The sequence below is a fragment of the Apium graveolens genome, chromosome 10, assembly GCF_009905375.1.
Source record: "Apium graveolens cultivar Ventura chromosome 10, ASM990537v1, whole genome shotgun sequence".
Lineage (NCBI taxonomy): Eukaryota > Viridiplantae > Streptophyta > Magnoliopsida > Apiales > Apiaceae > Apium > Apium graveolens.
Window position 1 is genome coordinate 147899915 of NC_133656.1, and position 9088 is coordinate 147909002.

The following is a 9088-nucleotide window of genomic DNA, read 5'->3' on the forward strand; positions in this document are numbered from 1 at the left end:
CTTGTGCCATTATGATGTGATGCGGGACGGGTGATGTCCTTAGCCTGAACTGTTTAGCACATTTATCAACCAATGTGACAGATTTCAGTACTCCCTCTGTAGCCTGTAAGTATACATGGAGGTACGGGAAATCGGTAAGCATTTTAATGCTTTTTTCTAATATACTTGTATAAATTATTTTAATTTTTTTCTGAACAAAAAATTGATATTTAAAGTTTAATACAGGAAAAAAAAATTGAAAAAAAATTATGAAAGTATGTTTTTCAATCATCTTAAAATACGTGTCGAATATTAAAAAAACCGTATATAATTGAATGGGACAGGAGAGTGGTAATTAGTTATCATTTTTAAAATTTTTACAATCATTTTTGGGCAAATTAAACAATAACTTTTGACTACAAATGGTCATCTTTGGCATGTCAGGTATGACTGCAGATGGTCGTATCAGCTCGAACGCATAGTTCATTTTTATTACACATCTACTCAAAATTTTTCAAAAATGGCATAGAACACCACTACTTTTGGGATTCTGCCACAGAGACCCAGAAGTGTGGCGTTCTGGGAATATATATATATATATATATATATATTTTGTTTTTTTTGTTTTCCTCCACGTTTGTGACTTGTGTGTATTATTTTGCAAGTAAAAAAACATCCTCTAGAGGTCATGTTTTGAGTTCTAATATTAAATGATAAAAAATTTATTTTGATTTAATTTATTTTGTTGGTTAGTGATGTAAACCTATTTTAGTGTATATTTTTTATTTTAATAAAAAAGTTGTAAATATGACTTTTGTAACTTCAAAAAGGGTGTCATGCGAGTCGAGTGTGCATTTGGTACGTGAGGGCATGTTTTTGAATGCTCATATTTAATTCCTAAAAACATATTCTGATTTAATTCTGTTTTTGTTGATTAGTGATGTAAACCTATTCATAGTATGTATTTTTTAATTTAATTTAAAATTTTTTTTTGTATGGTTTTAGTTGCTTGGAAAAGGGTATCATGGGGGAATATATTTTTCCTTGACGAGGCCTCATAATCATGAATTTTAGAAGTGTAGTGGTACATAATTTATAAAAATGTTCTTTGTTTGATGTAGACGTATATTTAGTGTGTTGTGAGCATTAAAAATAAAAGTAATTTCAAAAAAATAGAAAACATAACAATTTGTACCGTCTCAAAATGATACTGCAAGTGTGTGAAATAGTTCATCCATAAAGTAAAAATGGAACTATGAAATAGGAAGGACATTCATGAAACTGTTGAAAGTAGTAATATAACATTAAAAAGAAGGAAAACATTTAAGTCAAATATGTTCATTAGACAAGTAATCATCGGAAATGTAATCCTCATTTTGTAATAGTGTGTGTTGTTCCGCTTCCGTAAGCTCTCTACCAGAAGTACGAACTGAATCTTGTGCTAGTTCTAACATCTAATAACGATTCTTACGCAACAACATTCAGTTATTTTCCCTCCGAATACGAGTCACAGCTTTAACCACTTTTCGCCTAAATTCAGACTAGGAAGATTTTCCTCAGGGCAAGTATATATAGATAGGGAATGACGAAGTGGAACCTTTACACTCATCGCAATCAGATCATGTGTAATACTTTCAGATTCTTCACGTTGAAATGCCCATTCTCGGCGTGCACCAGCAAAGTACTCCACTGGATCGCTTACCCTAAGACTACGATAATCGTCATCTCTTTCTCGTAGCAACCACTTGTAATTTGTGGACAATGACATCGTAGTACTTTTGGATGAAATATGTGTAAGGGTGTAAAATTTATATAGTGTAACTAGTTGGGTGATAATGAAAAGTTAATAAGCCTAACAGTTGTGGATGAGAAAAGTAATGAAGATGTACATGCTCTTAATTTTGTTGATGTACGTGTCATTATTGCCAACCATGTGAAATGTGACAAGTCATATAATTTTTTGAAAGCAATATGAAAATAATTCATAGACCCTTACCAGCAAATGAGTTAGGTATCCCGTGAGTACACTGTAGAAACCACATGTAAGTAATTTCAATAATTCTGAGATAAAACACTGAAAAGGTTCATTTGTGTTGTGCAAAACATGCCTGTAGCATAATAAGACTAAGTCAAATTGACAGCTCTAAGTAAGTTGTATGATAATCTAAGTTTGCATGTTATATTGTATCACTTAAGTCTGTAAAAATGTAAATAGATAATATTGGAGTATTTTTCTGTAAACGGTCTCAAGCATAAGAATAAACTCTGGACGAAATCATGAAGATCATGCCTCAAAGACAATGTGAAGAAGCTTGGAGTTGAATAAATATCTTTTAAGAAAAACATTCTAAGTCAAGAAATCTACAAGTCACAGATTAAGTCTTATAGAGAAGTTGTGAGAATTTGATGATTTATACACCGTCCCTAATGAACGATCGACTCAGGTTTGAGCATGATGAATCACTTCGTGCTGTTGCTAATAAACTTTTCGGCCTCATATGAGAATGGAAAACTGGAGCATTTTCTGTCATTCGAGAACTCCAGAATGACTTATCGACAAGTCAAAAATAACTTATAGAGAAGTCTCAGAGATATCGACAAGTCAAATAAAGACATGAAGATTGGAGATATCGACAAGTCAAATTCTCATTAGAGATCGCAGAGATATCGACAAGTCAAATTAAAGATGTGAAGATTTGAGATATCGACAAGTCATTTCTGCAATAGAGAATTCAGAGATATCGCCAAGTCAAATTGAGGATGTAAATTTCAGAGATATCGACAAGTCTTTTCTTCATGCAGAAATTCAGAGATCTTGACAAGCCAAATTCTCTTATAGAGAACCCAAAGACTTCGATAAGTCAAAACTACTATAGAGTAATAAGAGATCTCGATAAGCCATTATACTTATCGAGATGTCGAGTTCTCTATATAAGAAACGGGAGATCTCGATGTAAAACTCAAAGTACAAAATGCAGACCAGTTAAATATTCAAGATTATCAATCAATAAACAAATCAATCACTGATTTGAAAAGTCTAGAAAAAGCAGTTTGAAGAGTACAAGATCAAAGGCCAAGATTAACTGTCAAAGTAAAGTCACAGACATGCACGATTTGCAAAGATACATTAAGCTATAAATAGAAAGTTTTAGTTAACTTAAAGTAGGGTTTAGTACATGCTATTGCATGCTATGTAAAATCTGTGTTTACTGTTCTATAAAGTAAACACTGGATGTTTATTTTTAATAGTAACAAATAGATCTAGAAAATCTTATAACTCTCTCAAGAAAGAAGCTGAGTTCTTTATCAACAAAGAACCCAGAAATTTGTAGCAAGACATACTTGATTTTAATATAAAATTAAGTGAGTTTTGAAAATAGTGTGTTCATGTGCATATTTTATTATTTCGGTCAAAACGTATTATTTCTACAAGTTAGACTACTTTGTTCACCACATACATAATAGTTCAAAAAGCTTAAAAATAATCCAAAACACATTCACCCCCCTCTGTGTTGTATTCATTACCTAACAAGTGGTATCAGAGCCAAATCTGAAAGCAAACAGATTAAAGATCTTGGAAGAATGAATACACAGAAGCTTAGCAGTATCAAAATTCCTACCTTTGACAGATCTAACTATACACTATGGAAAAAGAAAATGATGTTGTTCATAAGAATGGCCAACCCATTATACATACAGATCCTCAAGAATGGGCCTTTCACCCCCATGGTAAGAGTTGAGGAATCTACAGATAGAGACATGGTTATTCCAACACATTATGCTCCTAAAGATCCTTCAAGATATACTGAACCTGAAAAAGAAAAAGTCTATCTGGATAATGGCTTGCAGTTAATTTTAATAGAGTCACTTGATAATTTAATGTACAATAACATTGTCAATTGTAACACAGCCAAACAGATCTGGGACAAGATAAAGATCCTGTATGAAGGAACAGAGGAAGTTAGGTCAAACCAAAGGAGGATTTGGTTTCTCAGTATGAGGGGTTTGGCTAAACCAAAAGAAGGCATTACTGAAGTTTTTGAAAGGTTCAATAAATTGATAAATGACTTGCTGCTACATGATAAATATTATGAAGCTGAGGAGGTTAATTTAAAGTTTCTTCTAGCTCTTCCTGACCATCTTGAACAGAAAATATTAGCCATAAGTGAGGGAAGAGACTTAAGCAGAATGACTTTGAAAGTTCTATATGGAATCTTGAAAACTTATGAACTTGAAATGCTGCAAAGAAAGTCATTGAAAGCATATCATGGACATGTTGTTGATGGTTCCAGTGCTTTGATTGTAAATGAAAGAGAAGAAAGTGAAGATGAGAAAAAAAATCAAGTTCCAGTTATTCAAGCTATAGAACAAAAGAGCAAAGGGCCTCAGAAGCGAGTTGTGTTGGAGCTGAAGGAAGATGAATATTACACCCTAGATGAGCTAGATAAAATGGATCAATCCATGTCTTACTTGGCTAGAAAATTTTCCAACATAAGAGTCAAGAAGCCAAGGTTCTTCAAAAACAAGGGACAATCTTCCAACAGCAATAATTGGAAACCAAAAGCTCAGTATAGTTCAGCCAGAAAAGGTGGCTACAAAACATGATCTGTGGACATATAAAAGATAAGGTGCTTCAACTGTGATGAGTTGGGTCACTTTTCTACTGAATGCAGAAAGCCCAAAAAGGTGAAGAAGGATAAAGCTTACTTGGAACTGGAAGCAAATTATGAAGCTCTCTTGAAGAAACAGTCTAGAAAAGCCTATATTATAGAAAAAAAGAGTTGGGATGACACTGACAATGATGATGAGGATGAAGAAGTTGGAAACTATGCACTAATGGCTTTTGAGCATGGAAAAACATCCACTTCAAAATCAGAGGTACCAACTCTAACCACTATTGATTTAAATGTTATTCAATATAAGGAGACTGTGGAAAAGAAGAGTGTAGAGATATTTCATATACACACTAGCATGGTAGCAGCTACCAAGAAAGTCAGTAGGCTAATAAAAGCCAATGAGAAGCTTGAGAGAGAGAAGCAAAAGCTGGATCTGCTGCTTGTAGATCTTGAGTCAGTAAAGCAAGAAAATGATTATCTGAAAAACAAGCTAAAGTGTGATGGTGAAATTGAAGCTGTGTTGAGGGAGAAGCTGGAAAAGAGTGAAGTAAAGTTGAAGTCTTTCAGGAATGCATCTGAGTTGGTTGGTCAATACCATGAGAAAAATAAGTCATGTGCTAAGATAACTATTGGTCTTTATTATGATGCTTTGAATAGCAACAAGAAAGCTGTAGGTGGTAAAGGAAAAATAACTGAAAATGAAGATGTCTCAGCTATTCTGAGAAAGGTTGGTTTACCTATGTTCAAAGCATGTGGAGTAGATTTCAATGAAGAAGATTTGATCATAAAGCAAGAAACTCACTATAACATTCCAAAAACACAACCAAAAAACTCACTATAACAAGTTTGTAATGCAATAAATGTAAGCAACAAATGAAATAATATTGCACGTAATGAATTATCCGCGTTATTCAAATTGTGAACAACAACTTATTTATAATTATGAATTAATTAAATTTAACCAATGAATTAATTAACTACATTTAAGCAATTAAGTAATTAATTAAATTTAATCAATAAATTAATTAATTAAATGTAAGCAGTTAATTAAATATAAGGAATGAATTAAATTTAGGCATAAATATAAGCAATTAATTAAATATAAGCAATTAATTAAAATTGGGGGAATTAATTAAATATAAACAACTAATTAAATATATACAACTAATTAAATAGGCATTGAGAAATTTATACAACTAATTAAATTCAAGCAATTAATCACATATAGGGAATGAATTAATTAGGTTTAAGCAATTTTTTAAATATAAGCAAAAAATGCAATTTAGGCATAAATTTAAGCAAATAATTTAAGACTAAGCAATGATAATTTAAAAAAATAAACAATGATTAGTGAATAATGAAGCTCTCGACAGAAATTTAAATAAACAAATCAATTTTATTCGGCAAAATTGAGAGAGAGAGAGAGACCAGGAACACCGGTTCTCTCAGGAGTATGCGGCAGAATGCCTCTTCATCTTTCTGGCGCTCTCAGCTTCTTTCAGCACACTCCCTACATTTTATTTGTAGATCTTCCAGGTTTAAACGCATTCTCATTCGATTCTCTTCCTCTCTTGCACGGAATAATTCTAGTTCCTGTTGTTGAGGGGTGTCTCGCTGCATGTGTACGATGCGTTGTTTAGTTATTCACACTCCATACTCTTGACATTGGGCTACACGTCTTTACAAACACCCTACACGCCATTCCCACTCCATATGCATCGTGATTACTGAACCTCTTGAGTAACATAAATTCAGATCCATTGAATACCTAAAATCGTCATCACAAAACCATTTCCGACCAGTAGCTCGAATAATATCACCAGGACTGTAACTCATTTTCAAAAAAAACTATAAAATATAGCAAATTGTACCGTCTAAAAATGGTCCTGCAAGTGTGTGAAATAGTACATCCATAAACTGAAAATGAAACTATAAAATGGGAAGGAAACTATGACAGGTTACATAAAAGTTCTGTAAATAAGAATACAACAAAATAAATGAGTAGTCTTCTCAAATGCAAAAAAAATTGGAAAAACTGTGTAATTTGACAAGTCAGTTAATTTATTAATAGCAGTATGAAAATAATTTATAGATCCTTATCAGCAAATGAGTTAGGTATCCCGTGAGTACAAAGTAGAAACCACATGCAAGCATTTTCAATAATTTGAGATAAACACTGAAAAAGTTCAAGTGGAAAGACACATGAAAAATAGTAATGATAAGTCAAATCATATAAATGAAATATAGAGGAAATGATAAGTCTTTGATAAAAGTTTTCACTATTTTCAGATGAAATGAAATAAATTCATTGCATGTACTTGTATCAATGTCACTCTATAGCAGACAATGAATCTATAATTTTGAAAACAATGCAGGTGAGAGAAACAATGACAAGTCACAATTAAGTTTTAAAATATGAACTGTAATTGTATAGTATGTTTAGCACGTGAACTGTCACTTAAAGTAGCTTTACAGTTGTATTAACATATAAAAATAATTTTTTCTTTACCAAATCACTTATAAATAGAGAGCTACAACCTCATGAAGTCACACTCGTCAAAAATAATTATGTCTTCCCTTCCGTATTTGGATAATTGTTTTTGTGGAAAAACAGCTATTGTAGCACATTACTGGAAGGGTATTGGAACATGCAGACATTTTATCAAATGTCCCGATGGTGTTTGTATTTATGAACGTTGGATCGAAGAGCCGTTTGGACCCCGTGCAGCAGTTCTCATTGAAATTCTTAAGGAAGAAATTACCATAAAAAATGTAGCTCACTGTGCAAAAATTCATGAGTTGCAGCGTGAAAATGAGGAGGCAACGAGGGAATTGCAGAGAATGAAGGCGTTCATCAAGTCCCATAGTTGAAACATCAATGAAAATGATGATGACTCTGATGATACAGATGAATGATCCGGTTCATATATTGCTGGTTTTTAATATTTGTATTGTTGCATCGTACTCTTTTGTATTTTTGTAGTGTGTTATCGTAGGCTATGGACAATGTAAAAGGTTCTATTTAACTGTTATTATGTAACACAATAACTGTTATTATTGTTTATCTAAGTAGGCATAGTTTTTCAACCGTGTGTTATTATGTAACTGATGTTATGTGATGGAATTTGTGTTTTAAGTTAAGTATCCATTATCAGCAAATGAGTTAGGTATCCCATGAGTACACAGTAGAAATCACATGCCAAAATTCATGATTATGAGGCCTCGTTAAGAAAAAATATATTCCCCCATGATACCCTTTTCCAAGCAACTAAAAACATATAAAAAAAAAATTTAAAATTAATATAAAAAATACATACTGCAAATAGCTTTACATCACTACTCAATAAAAAAAGAATTAAACCATAATAATTTTATGAGAATTAAATATGAGCATTCAAAAACATGCCCTCACGTAACAAATGCACACTCGACTCGCATGACACCCTTTTTGAAGTTACAAAATTTTTTTGATTAAAATAAAAAATATACACTAAAAATAGGTTTACATCACTAACCAACAAAAAAAATTTAAACCAAAATAAATTTTTTATAATTTAATATTAAAGCTCAAAACATGACCTCTAAAGGATTTTTTTACCTGCAAAACAATACACACAAGTCACAAACAGGGAGGAAAAGAAAAAAACAAAAAAAAAATATATATATATATATATATACCCCAGAATGCCACTACATCTGGGGTTCTACCATGGTAATTCTGGGTGGTAGAACCCCAGAAATAGTGGCGTTCTGTGATATTTTTGGAAGATTTTGAATAGATATGCCATAAAAATAAACTATCCATTCAAATGTGCCAAAAATGTTACAGAGCCCTCCAACGCTGCCCATTTTACTCCCTCGATCCACGTTAAAGTGGAGTTGGCCTACCCATATGGAAAAACATGCACCGGGAGAGATTGAGAAAAAATGGCCAAGCCCAGCTTACTAGCCGCATCCAATTGCTTTGTTTATACTCCCTCTATCCCATTGAATTCTATACATTAATTTTTAGCACGCTTTTCAATGCTTTCTTAAAGCATAATTCCATAATATTTTTTTTAATTTTTGTTTTTTAAATAAAAGTTTTATGTTTAAACTTTTATTCAAAAAAATTTAAAGAAATACATTATGAAACTATACTTTATAGAAGTCTCAAAATATGTGCAAATAGTAAACGTATACTATCCGACGGGACAGAGGGAGTATTATTTTATTATTTCTTTTTTTTACTTTTTATGATTACTACTACCTGCCATATGAACGTTAATATTTGAATGTCAGATATAAAAAGGTAACGTTTACATTTTTAACGTTTATATTTTTACTCTTATATATAATCATCTCAATATACATATTTTCTACTTCGTAAAAATTTCAATTTTCCTCTTTAAAAAAAATGAATCCAAATAATACCCCTCCTCCACATTCTCAAAATTCAAACTCAGTTTCCATATCCATATCCAAATTCATTTCCAAAATCCACAAAATTTTAA